The sequence below is a fragment of the Herpailurus yagouaroundi genome, unplaced genomic scaffold, assembly GCF_014898765.1.
Source record: "Herpailurus yagouaroundi ecotype Mexico unplaced genomic scaffold, PumYag 196, whole genome shotgun sequence".
NCBI classification, from domain to species: Eukaryota; Metazoa; Chordata; class Mammalia; order Carnivora; family Felidae; genus Herpailurus; species Herpailurus yagouaroundi.
Genome location: NW_024412427.1, coordinates 33767652 through 33781722, shown reverse-complemented (window position 1 = coordinate 33781722; position 14071 = coordinate 33767652). Strand labels below are relative to the sequence as shown.

The 14071-nt window shown below is 39.5% G+C and overlaps 1 non-coding gene across 1 annotated transcript; it reads left to right on the top strand.

Moving 5' to 3' along the window:
• Positions 1-5275: 5275 nt before the first annotated feature.
• On the top strand, positions 5276-5357 carry TRNAS-GCU (transfer RNA serine (anticodon GCU)). The gene has a single exon. It is a non-coding gene; the product is annotated as a tRNA-Ser (tRNA).
• Positions 5358-14071: the final 8714 nt, after the last annotated feature.

Below are 14071 nucleotides of genomic sequence, written 5' to 3'. Positions count from 1 at the left end.
ATTTCCAACTTTTAGTCAACAGATTCTCCGACTTCAACTCTTCTCAGATGAGGATGGTGATGAAGAAGAAAAATACCTACCTGAGTTCTGCAAACATTTTTAGCAAACCCACACACAGGGTGAGCATAGTCTAGGGTGCATAGCTAAGCCCTTTGTCAATCCGAGGCCTCACTCCAACTGCACACTGCTTGGCTGGCAATCAAAATGGCTTCATCTTATTAGAAATCCCCAAGGCTTAGAGTCAAAACTTGGACGTTTACTGTACACATTAACAGGACTTATTCCACAGGCTCATAATAAATCTTTATAACCACATATGGCTGAGTTATAAATATCAGCTGGGAAGACCAGTAAAATCACAGCATACAAAAAAGGTGTCTGCCCAGCTTGGAAGCACTTTAGACTTTATTAATTTACTTATTTTATCGAACTGCAGCATTTCAGATGCTGGGGTGAAGTTAAAGCACTAGTGATGTGAAGTGGAGAAACTAATAAAACAGAAAAATCACTCCAAGAAAAATAATGCAACAATTAGTTCACTTAGTACATTCCTTGGCAGGGGTGGTGAGGGGGCTCAGTTCTTAAAACAAAAGAAAATGAAACACAGGGAATTCTCCATAGATCATTTCTTCATGCCAGGCAGGTGTAGGGAAGTTCTTTCTATTTGTTATGATTCTGATACCTCTCTCCTGGAAATGTAGGACATGTAATAAGGGAAAAAAGCAGGATGTGCCCCCAACTGTCTTTCAGATGCCCTAGCATTAGCCAGCCTGGGCTACTTTTCTGTTTTCTGAAGACTGTGTCTTGGGCAAGGCTGGTGAGCGGTGGAGGGAGGACCCAGTCCCTTAACTGATGAAACTCCGCGCCTCTGTTTACACATCAAAATGGAAAACTGGTCAACACAGCCCCAGATGGACACACACGGTTCCAAACTCAGAAAGCCTGTTTCAGTTTTAAGGTCCCCTTTTAAAATGCGTTCACAGCTAAAATCATAGGGGCAATTGTTATTCTTTTCCCAGGGAAGTGACATCTTTATTTTGTGTCACTCTCTTTCTCCTCCAGTCACCCTTCCACAACATTTGAAACGTGGCTTCAAAAACCACAATGTAAAGTATTACCTTGACAAAGATACATTTTATTTCATACAGCTTTTTAAGACCTAGGAAGGAAAGCAATTCTCAAACATAAGGAGATAGAAACGTTAATTGAACTGGTGATGATTCAGAATCACTGCTCACTCTGTAACATTCTTTTACTAGAGAAATAGAAATACTTTGGATACTTCTTATATTTCATTGTTTTCAAGATTACTAAGTGGTTCTAAATAACTTTCTTCTGGCGTTTCAATGTTTGCTCTAAGACATACAACGCAGTGCTTTGTTGGTGCATTTGCAGCCAGAACTCTAACATGGACTTTGGGACGTAGGAAAGGAAATTTAAAACATGGCTTTGGGAACCAAACCTGCAGAATTTGGTTACAAAAAATTACATTAACCCTAAATAGATTAGGCACATATAGGAGATAGTCAATATCTTCTTTGGTTGTTGTTTATATCAAAAAACATTAAGTAATTTGCTATCATATAATTTATTATTAATCATTTATTAAGTAAGTCAAATAGAATACATTTGAAAAGTATTTTTTCATGTAGTTTGTCTGTCTCCCAAAATTATGTTGTCCACAAAGTGAGCTCAGAAACACCAAAAAAGAAATGCAAATATAATACATATTCAATTTAGCATATCTCGGTAGCTGCATAAATACTTACATTATTTTAAAAATCTAGAAGGAAATGGATCCTCAAAAATATAAATTCCTGAGAAATTGTAAAGGGATTAAGGAAAAGATTGCTTTGTTTGCTTTTCTCAAATGAAAAAAATATTTTCTTTTACTTTGGAGATATTACAGTATTTTTAAGTTGTATTTCACCAAATAGTTAGAAGCTAATGAATATGTATGATGAGATATGCATACTATTTTAAGGGGAAAATTTATTTTACCAAGGTTGGGTACATGCTAGAGTACTGCCTACTTGCTACATATCCAAGGGGGACTCTCAGTGCTGGAACAGAAGGTTGCAGACAGCATCATTTACATTAGAATTTAATAATCTAGGGTGCCTGGGTGGCTCAGTCAGTTGGGCATCTGACTTTGGCTCAGGTCATGATCTTCCAGCTTGTGAGTTCGAGCCCTGTGTTGGGCTTTGTGCTGACAGCTCAGAGCCTGGAGCCTGCTTTTGGATTCTGTGTCTCCCTCTGCTCATGCTCTGTTTCTGTCTCTCTCAAAAATAAAATAAACATTAAAAAATTAGAATTTAATGATCCAAAAACTATCCTGTGGGTCCTTTTTTGTTGTGGTCACCATGATGCTCCACCAAGAAAATTGTCCCATTTTGTTCATATGGGCCCAGCTTACATTTCAGGAAACAAAAGAGACTAGTAAAGAAAGCAAAATACAACACCATATATTATTTCTAATTATGGTTCATAAGCATTGAAACAAACCATGCATTTAAAAAAACACTATGCCTAAACTTTGAGATACACTCACACAATTGTTAAGCCAATAAAAGTCATTACAAGGCGATTAGTATAAGACAAAATTGCTAAGGACACCCTCACTGTCTTTGAATCACCTACACTGTGGGCACTTGCTACATGGCTTACCCAGTTCTTCAGAGGGCTCTCTGTGGTGGATCAGCTAAGCATCAAGCGTTCTGGAGTTTTTCCACATAAAATTTGCAGAAACCACAACTATGTTAATGACTCATATTACACACATGTTGTATATATGTTGTTGAAATGTAGCATGGTCATTTAGCCTTTAAGTTATATCACTATTTTTTAAATGACCTATTGCACTTTCAATTGGTCAATTTTCTTAGAAATTCAATATTTATTATATGCCAGTTCATCACACTTCAGGTCACCCACCCCCCACTGCTTTCATCCCAGACTTGGAATTTGCTGGAGGGGCCATTTTAAGACAGGCTTTAAGATCTGTAATAAGATAGGGGAGTCTTTACATAACATTAGGTGATTTTCTCCTCATTATGGGAAATAAGACAAAATTAAACACACGTCTTTGGTAACAAGATTCTACTTCCTATATCTTAGAGTTTGTGACATTTAGCTTTTTGGAAATCTCTGCTGATGGTTAGGTCAGGGCATAAATGATATTCGAAGATTTTAGACAAAGGCATTTCCTTCAAAGTCATGGTCAGGTGAATCTTTGATTCCCATGTGGACTCCAAGTAGCAACTCTGTAACAAGACCTTTTGGCAATTCTTTATCAAATAAAAATTTGTCTATTGCCAAAGAAAGCACCTACAAGTGCAAAGTTCTGTTAGGGAAAGACAGTGCATGTATCCTGTAGGAGGAGAAGGTGCCCGCAGTCTATATGGGGAAGGGGTCATACCAAACTGCTCATTTTGTTGTAACCCCTGGATTAGTTCTGCAGATTTCACCTCTTTTGGCTCCAGAGAAATGAAACCTAAGTGTACAGTAAGCCTGTATGAAGGGCCCAGAAATACCTGTTGGCTGACTGATTTAGGGCAAAACTTGGAACATGTTTTCAATCCAATCTCCAAATTAACTGGAGGGCAGTTCTGTGAATTCAGATATTGGAACAGCTGGTTTTATAGACAATCTGAGACCAGGCTTTCGCCTTCAGTGTCAGTTAATTTTTTGAGGGGGGTGAGGGAGGGCAAGGAATGTTCATATTAAATTCTATTCCTCTCTGAATAAGTACTCCCATCCCAGCCAGTTGGAGAGAGACTCCTAAAGGTAGCCCTGGTGTAAAACACATGTGCTAAAATAAGCACAGCTTTCAGCACCCATTTGCAGGAGCCGGTTCAATCCTAAACACACTTTTCCTCTCTGTATCCAAAGCCTTTAGTGGAGAAGGGCAGGGGTGGGGGGCAGTGTGAGAAAAACTGAAGGACGAATGGGAAATTAACATGCATGTCACAGGACAGAGGAGCTAGGCTGTGGAGGGGTCCTCATGGAAAACTGTGTGCACCAAAGATTTGCAGGGGCTCTCTCTTCCTTAGAATTATAGCAGGGCACCTGGGTGGCTCAGTTGGTTAAGTGCCTGATTCTTGATCTTAGCTCAGGTCTTGATCTCAGGGTCATGAGTTCAAGCCCTGCATTGGGATCCACGCTGGGTGTGGAGCCTACTTAAAAAAAAACAAAACAAAAACAAAAACAAAAAAACAAAACAAAACAAAACAAAACAAAAAACAAAAAAAACCTGAGTCTACACCAGGGGGTCAGGTTCATCAAAGAAATTTAATAATATATACTGAATTGAAATGAATTGATAACAAGCCAGGTGAGTATTTATATCACTCAATTAATTCATCTACCAACTCCCTTAAAAACATTTTTAAAAAACATCAGATATGTTTTAGGATCCAGAGCAAAGATGCAGTCTTTGTTCCCCATAGCAATCTCTAGGGAACAGGGATGGGTGGATGAGGCAGAAGTGATCAAATATGGCCCATGTCCCTAGGCACCAACAGCAGCTTAGAGACTTCCCACAGGAGGTGATGTGAGCAGAGCCATGAGGGGCTCCAGGAAGTGGCATGTGCACACTCTGGAGTTGCTGGATTACAAGACAAAGCATCACAGGGGTGCCCATGCTGCTGTACCTGCTGGGCTGCCACGGAATCCTTCTCTTCTCCACTGCCAGCTTCCCACTCTTCCTCCAAGCCCCAAACCAGATGCCAATGTGAGGTGTCATATCCTCCAAACACTCAAGTATAAAGAGAGATCAGTCCCCTGAAAGGTTAACAGAATGGTAGTTCTCAGACTTGACCACCCATTGCAGCTGTCTACAAGTTCAAATTACTGAAGTTGTGACTTCAGTGGTCTCGGGTGTGACCTGGGCCTGGGGATATTTAAAAGCACACCCCTCCCCCCATATCGCAGAAAAGTTTGAGAAAATCACCCCAGAGGACAGCTATTTTCAGCTGTGCCAAAGTCAGTGATTCTCTATTCCTCTCTCCCTTTAACTTTTCCTGTATTTTCAATGGAAAGCAAAAAGGCTTATACCCTCTATTACTTTTACAGGCATGCTGAACAGATTTACAAAAAGGTGAAAGCACTTGAAATACTCTGTGTATTGAGAGGAACATCCTGTCTAAATAATTTGCTGTTCAATCTTTTATGTCCCCGGATCAACCACTGACTTATATTCTCCTGGGACTGGAGTAATAAATAGCTCTTCTGTCTATTCTTTAAGTCATGTATTAAAGAAAAGGCAAATGCATGTGACGAGGTGGCCGAGTGGTTAAGGCGATGGACTGCTAATCCATTGTGCTCTGCACGCATGGGTTCGAATCCCATCCTCGTCGTTCAAGTTGTCCACTGGACAGGTTGCATCAGATTTTAGTGCTTTGTGAGCAAAATATTTCACCAGTGGTTGTAAGAAAAGAAAATGGACTCATATGACAAGAGGATTCAAGTGTCACATGAGAGGACCTAAAAATACACATCTATACCTTGGAATTGGTACCCAAATCACGCTAGAAAACAAAATGTTTGTTCTATCAACTAACAAAAGAGCAATCCCACAGAAAGCTCCTTCCTGGTGGTGTTTAAGAGGCATAGACACCTCAGCCAGACTTTTGAGCTGGCCGAGCCTGGCCTGGCTTCCTGCCACAGTGGTGTATCAGCTGAAGTCAGAGAGGCTGGCTGCCAATGACAGAATGTATAGACAGAATAAAACTGATTTCTTCAATGGCAGGTTATGTTTGGAAACATCCTGCCCTGTTTAGGCTGCCAAGCCTGCGGACATGGCTCAGTTGATTGTGGGTACGGGAGGAAGCCCACCTCATGGAACACAGGTGCTGTCTGGCCTATGCACCCACCTGGGGCCCAAATGAGGCACCCTTGTGGGTTCAGCAGCCGATAGGATGTGCATTCTGCAATCTGGAAGCTCCCAGAACTGGTGCTGAAAGATTCTGTCCTGAGTCATGTCAACTCTGCACCTACTTCCCTTACAGGATTTGGGGCACAATTCCATGACCACCTACCGACTTTGAGGTTTGTCAGTCACACAGCAGGATGAAAAAAAGCACGCAAAGCATGAATTAGCATGGTGTGAAAAGAAATGTCGGTAAAAAAGAGACAAGGGTGTGAGGAGGTAGGAAAGCATGTTCTGCAGGGAAAGGGATGCTGATACACTGAGAGACAAGTGCCGGGAAAATTGACATCCCTGTCTTTTTCTGAACAGTGACTCCTATTTTCATTGCACTTTTCTGTTTACAGAGTTCCATGGGCCTCTCTCATTTTACTCTGGCAGACTTCAGCTGAGATGAAGAGAACTTGCAGCGGTTAGCAGCAGAAAATTATCTTTCCAAGTATGAACATTAATGTGAAACAGTTCACCAAGGGGCTTCCCATCCCATTGGTGATCAAATCTGTCTCACCTGCAGATCTGATGCAGCCAGCAGTGCTGACTTATCTCTAGTGCAGGAGAAGGGGAAAATCTCCTTATTCTCTGAGGGGTCAAAGTCTCATAATATCCAGTCCCACATTCTCTTGCTTATGTCCTTCTGAGCTGTGAAGGCCCCTGACAGCCAGGGTGGTCTCTGCTCTGCCCACCTGGCTCCCAAATTACCAACCTTCTGCTGTTGCTGCACAATATGATGCTGGGGAAAGGGGCCTTTTCCTCACTTGCACTACAGCCACCTACACCTGAAAATTTAGATAACACACTTACAAAGGAAAATGGGATGGCTTTGGTGTAATTTAAACCATGAAATGTCTTGTTCACACATGCTGTAAAGCAATTCACAAAAATCTGCTTGCAGGAACCCAAAAAGCTGAACAATTTTAAGATTTGTATTTACATTAGCCATTGTTGATTTTTTCTTATTAAAACAATGAGATAATACATGTTAGATTTTGAAAAGTATAAAAATTAGTAAAAAAGAGAAAGTTACCTATCACCTATTATGCTTCACTTCTGATTATTACTATGATTTTTGAAAATATATTCACATCTATGTATAAACAGATAACCGAGGATCCTGCGTGGCTCAGTTGATTGTGTATCTGGCTTTGCCTCAGGTCATGATCTCATGGTTCATGAGTTCAAGCCCTGCATCAGGCTCTTTGCTGACAGCTCAGAGCCTGGAGCCTGCTTCCAATTCTGTGTCTCCCTCTCTCTCTGCTCCTCTCCCACTCACGCTCTGTCTCTCTCTCTCTCAAAAATAAGTAAACATTAAAAAAAATAACCAAAATTTATGATCATATTTGATATGTAATTGGGAATCTAGTGTTTCAGTATTAAATTTCTTTTCCTTTCCAATTACAAATGTGGATTATTTTTAGTATACAAAAGTAAAATATTGCAGAAATTAAAAAAAAAACATAAAAGTAAGACTTTCTACAATAGGTGTTAGTGAGGGGGTGGAGAAAGGGGAACCCTCTTGCACTGCTGGTGGGAATGCAAACTAGTGCAGCCACTGCAGTAGTCTGAAAAACAGTGTGGAGTTTCCTCAAAAAGTTAAAAATTGAACTACCCTATAATCCGGCAATTGCACTACACAGTATTTACCCAAAGAATACAAAAATACAGATTTAAAGGGGTACATGCAGCCTAATATTCATGGCAGCATTATCTACAACAGTCAAGTTAGGGGAACAGTGCTAGTGTCCATCCATCGACAGATGAATGGATAAAGATGTGGTATGTATGTGCATGTGTGTGTGTGTGTGTATGTGTGTGTAATCAAATATTATTAAGCCATAAAAAATAATGAAACCTTGCCATTTGCAATGACATTGATAGAGCTACAGAATATTATGCTGACTGAAATAAGTTAGTCAGGAAAAGACAAATACCATATGATTTCACTCACTTGTGGAATTTAATGAGAAAAGGGACGAGAGAGAGAGGCAAACCAAGTAATAGACTCTGAGAGAACAAACTGATAGTTACCATACGGGAGATGGTTGGGGAGATGAGTGAAATAGGTGATGGAGATTAAGGAGTGCACCTGTCATGATGAGCACCGGGTGTTGTGGGGTGGTGTTGAATCATTAAACTGTACACCTGAAACTAATGTTACACTGTTAACGAACTGGAATTTAAATAAGAACTTTTTAAAAAAGTAAGACTTTCTAGTAATTCTCACCACCTCCCATCATCATTTTTGAAGGTTTAGTGCATAATCTGACATATTTCTCTCTTCCCGATATACATATACTCTTAAAATTTTGTCCTCAGGAGCTTCCCAAGTTATTACATGATCTTTGAAAGTATTATGCTAATGGAAAAATATGTATCACAGAGATGCACCGGAATTACTTAATCCCTTTTCCTATTGAATTTGTTTCTCCAGTTAGATTAACACCTTTTGCTATTAGCAAATTTGATGCTAGGCATAACCTTTCATCTTTGGCCTCATTACCGATGGTTTCCCTTGGAATAAAGTCTGAATAAGAATTAAGGAATCACAGGACAAGAATTTTTGATCAGATTGATACATATTATTAGGCTTCCTTCACAAAATATAAGCACTTTCCACATTCAGCATATACATTTGATTGCAATTTTAACCAATTTATTTGGTTAAGATATTTTTGACATTTCAGGTTGTTAAATCTTATTAATTTTCTCTTGTGATTTCTTTCATAGAAAGTGTTTCTCCCACATGAAAGCAGCTAGACTTTCACATATTTTTTCTGTATTGTAAATTCTTTTGTACTTGTTTTCATTTTTGTCCCATTTTGCTCCTTAATCTGGTTAGAATTTGTTTTAGTAGGTCACATGATGTAAGGATATTTTATTTTTCTAAAATAGGCAAATAATGTTCAGTACCAATCTTTAGAGGAGAGCATATTCTTTGACTGGCAGTGGTTCTTTTAATGCAGTTAATCCAGGGTAGCCATTTCTGGTCCATTGGCCCACTGTTGATTGGGCACTGATGCCACCTGGTTTGGCTTTTTATAGCTCAAATCATGGCAATTAAGCAGGGGGGTACTGAATTAGATGATGCTGTGCAAAAACCTGCCAACTATGTGACTTTGTGAAATGGTATACAAACTCTCTGGCTTCTGCTAAAAGGGAGTACTTGCGGTCCCCTACATAAGGTTGTTGGAGGAAGGGAAATGTGGCAGCTTAGGAAACACAGGGAATAGTATTTATTACAGATGGGTTACAAATAGGAACTACTGTTATGTGTTGCATTTTGTAGCTGCTAGGAGGAGCCTCTCCCTGTTTGTTTTGTTTTTTGTTCGTTTGTTTTTAAGTCCTGTGTATTTTCGCCTGGTTATCTTTTCAGAAAAATTTCTCTAACATTGTCAAAGGAAATCCAATCAAGATTTTGATTAAAGTTATTCAACTAGGGGGCGCCTGGGTGGCTCAGTCGGTTGGGCGTCCGACTTTGGCTCAGGTCATGATCTCGCGGTCCGTGAGTTCGAGCCTGCGTCGGGCTCTGGGCTGATGGCTCAGAGCCTGGAGCCTGCTTCCGATTCTGTGTCTCCCTCTGTCTCTGCCCCTCCCCCGTTCATGCTCTGTCTCTCTCTGTCTCAAAAATAGATAAAACGTTAAAAAAAATAAAAAAAAAGTTATTCAACTGATACATTCATTTGAGAAAAACTGACATTTTGCCATAATCAGTAATCCTGTATCCCACATGATATGTCTTCCAATTACTAAAATTTTATGATCTTCAGGCAAATTTTGTGGTGTTTATGTTTTGCTTTTGCACATTTGTTCTTAAAGTCTTTTTTTTTCACTTATATGATTCATATATTATCATCTTTTTTGAATGAATGCTTATCCTTAGAAAGCTATTTAGTTTTGGAGTATTTGTTTTATATCTAGCAACATTACCCTATTTTGGTATTCTAAAAGTGTAAGTGATTTTTCAGGCTTTCTAAAAATTCAGTTATAGCATCTGTAAATAATAACTATGCCATAAGGGTCTCTACATCTATACATCTGCTCTGTTACGTATCCTGGAGAATCAGCTACAACATCAAGAACAACCCTGGAAACAGTAGTGTCAGAAGTCATCCCGCAGAGCAGGGTATCAAAGTAGCCCTTTCTATCTCTGCCTTATGCTGAGTGATCTTGCATCCACTTTTCCCTGTGCCTCAGTTTCTAAATCGGTTTAAGGCAAATATTAACAGCACTTACCTAGGAGATAACTCATTGCTGAGTAGCTGATCAATCCTTCCTGTAATTCATTACTGCATCTGCCTATACCTGTCCTCCTTCCTTCTCCCTTTACTCATTTGACATTTTCATTTCACCTGGATTCCTTCCCTTTTTTTTTTACAGCTAGTGCCTCAGATGGCAATTACCCCTGGGGCCAAGCTTTTACCATCTCTCTGAAACTGCTCAGTGTTTCCTCTCTCACCAGAGGACAGGGGTTGCCTATCCACACTGTTGGGCTGGAAGCCTTCTCTTGAGATTCATTTTAAGGTTGGGGGTCGAGAGGAAGAATTGAAATTGCTCTGTGGTTTGGGAAATTCAGAATTGTGGCATCTTGCAAAGATCTTCAATGCAGGGAATTATGGAAAGACATGGTATGGCTTTGGATTCAGTGATTTGAGGGAACTTCAAATATAAGCTGTGATGAATTAGCAGGGGATTTTCCATTATAATGCTGCCACATATTACTATTCTAGATTCCCAACCACAAACAATGATCACTGTATTATTTACAAATGTTTGCCCCTCCTAATAATTTCTCTCCCCAAACAAGATAAATCAAAATTTGAGCATTTTGGTTTTGGTCTGTGGCCATATACAGCCATCCTCCTGGTTTATCTTTGTGATTCTCATCTCATGAGAAACAAGAGTTATGTAGCAATTGGCTGCAAGATTAATTCCAACTTGATCTCATTTTGCTTCAATTTAGCAATTTCTCGATGGTGTATCAGTCCATCAATCAAGAATATGAGGAAGAGAGATGACAGCAAATTGGATGAAGCTGAGAGATGGATATAATAATATCCTTATTGCCAAGTTTTATGTTTCAGCCTAAAAGTGTATGCTTAGATTAAAAGACTCAAAAATTGCAATAATGCCTCCTGGTGACTTGCATTACAGTGTGTGTGTGTGGGTGGGTGGGTGGGTGTGTATGGGGGGCAGGTGAGTGGCATGTGTTAAGACTGGGAGGGAGAAGAACCTGGACACAGTTCCCTTTGGGCCAAGCAAATCCCAAAGGCAGCCTGAGGTGGTTGTTAAGAAGTCATAGGATGCATTCCCTGACTCACACCACTTATGGTTGTGTGACCCCAGGCGATTTGCTTATCTTCTCTTTGCCTCAGTTTCTGCATTTGTAAAATGGGAATAATAATAGGATTCATAGGGTTATTACAAGTGAATTACTGTGTGTAAAATGCCAAGGACAGTGCCTGATTCAAGTATGTGAATGTAAGTGCTACGTAAGTGTCTAAGACTTCCAGTGAGGATGTAGGGAGTTAGTGGGCTAAGCAGAGCCAGGACAGGGTTTGAGTGGTCCATTTTGTGGAGGTGATGGTGAGGGTCGAACTCAGAAGGACTCAGTAGTCTAGACAGTTGCAGCACATGCCAGGCCAGGCCAGGCCATAGAATGCAGTTCTGTGAGGCGATGTCAGATATAGCTTCACACATGGGGAAAGGGGCTTCAGAGCTGCAGAGAGCTGTCCAAGGCCCAGAAGAACAAGCGGTCAGGTGAAGGTATGGTAAAGGACATGGTGACAGAATTTGGCATGGCCAGGAGGATGCTGAATGGTCTTCCATCAGGCCCTGACTGTGCTGGGAGGTGTGCTTCCAAAACAAACAGAAAAGATCCTGTTGCCAGTAACACTGCTATTTCACAGCAAGGAGAAATGAGCAAACAGAAGGTAGGAAAGATATGAGAGGAGAAATGTTACAGGAAAACACTTCTCTTGACTGTGTTCTCTGACTGCAGGAGTCCAAAAGAAATACCTGTGGAAGGGAAGAATTCCACTAAATATAGAAGTACATGATTTGTATGGAATGAGTTCCATGAAAAATAAATCTCCCTTCACTGGCTAAAAGTGTATTATATTTATTCAACAATCATTTCCACAATGAAGTAAAATATGACCCATTATTATATTTATTTCCATTTTTTTTACAATTTTTGAGGTGACAAATCCATCATAACTAGGTTATGAATTTAAATTTTGCTAACTCCACAATGATTAAAAAAAAAAACAACTGAACAATCCAGTTAAAAATGGTCCAAAGACCTGAAAAAAATATCTTCTAAAGAAAATATTTGAATGGCTGATAAACATGTAAAATGATGCTCAGTGTCACTACCCATAAGTGAAATGCACATGAAAACCACACTGAGATGCCCCTTCACGGATATTAGGATGGCTATCATGAAAGAAAACAAAAAGAAAAAGAAAAAAACCAAAATACCAAGTGATGGCAAGAATGTGGAGAAATTGGAACCCTCTTGCACACTGGTGGGAATGTAGAATGATGGCGCTGCTGTGGAAAACAGTATGGTGGCTCCTAAAAAAATTACATGTAGATTCACCATACATTACAGCCATTGCACTTCTTGGCATACACCCGAAAGAATCGAAAGCAAGGACTTTAACAGATATTGGTACACCTATGTTTATAACAACATTATTCACAATAGTCAAAAGTGGAAGCAATCAGTGTCCATTGACAAATGGATGAACAAAATGTGGTATTGCATACAATGGATAATTCAGCTTTAAAAAAAAAAGGAAATTTTGACAGATGCTATGACATGGATGAACCTTGAAAACATTATGCTAAGTGCAATAAGCCAGACACAAAAGGAAAAATATTGTATGATATTTATAACACTTGCAGTACCTAGAATAGTCAAATTCATAGAAACAGAAATGTAATCGTGGTTTTCAGGGGCTGGGAATGGGGTATGAGGAGTTGTTGTTTAAAGGGTATAGAGATTTAGTTTGGGATGATGAAAAAGTTCTGGAGACGGATGCTGGTGGTGGTATAGAGCAATGTGAATGCACTTAGTGCAGAAAACATGGTCAAAATGGTCTGTTTTATATTATGTATATTTTATCACACACAAAAAGTCTCTGTACTCTGACCCATCCAAGCTGCCACCTGCTTGACCTACTTTCTTGTAAATGTTCCACTGTCTTCATGTAGACCTTGAATTATGCATTTTCCTCTCAGCAAGAAGAGTAGCAAGAAGACATCAATTGCAGATATTGAGAAATGTACACAAATCAGCTCTTCATAAGAGTTGAAGTCACCCTTATATTCCTGCTCATTACTTTAAAGAATTCGGTTGATTAGTATGTCGGCCTTCAGAATTGTCTATTTTTTAAGCTTCAGAATTCTATGTATAAAATTTGTAGTTTCCTCACATTTTGACTTTAATGTTTATTTGTTTGTTGGAGTGGAGAGATTAAAATGGTGCCAATCTCTGAGAAAGAATCACTGGAAATTGTGGAGAATTTCAGCGCATGGTAAAGAGTATGTAAATATATCTAAAATGAACAGATTCACTTAGCTTACCCACTCTGACTCAAAGCATCTACATTTAGAAATATAAGCCTACTTCTAACCCTTTTTGAAAGTTGTCAAAGCATGTTTATGGATCTCTCTATAAGAAAAGCAGCATTTTATAGGCAAATTTTTCTTCTTAAAAAAAAATCAAAATGTTGTGCTTAAACTGAGCATGAAATCTAGCCTTGACTTAAATATTACCCCAATGAGCAATTCTAGGTACATTTCCTTCTCTGGCACAATGAACAAGACCTGGAAAGTTAGAGGGCCAGCAGGGCTCTTTGGGGAAATACCTTAAAAAAAATTCCCAGAAAAGGCCAGAAGAGACTGTTTGCCCCTTGTGCTTATTCCACTTTTTAAAAGATCATTTCCTCTCCAGCACTTAAAGCAGAGTAATCATAGCAAGGGTTAGAGAAGCTCTACTTCAATCTTTGGAATGTTGAAACTTTCCACATGATTCCACGTTCTGTCTTTGGATTTTTAATAGGAGCAGAAGTTGTTAATTTGGCCTGGGCAGGTGGTTTGTAGGAATAGGATATCCTGGGAAGCACCTGGGGTGGCAAGGGC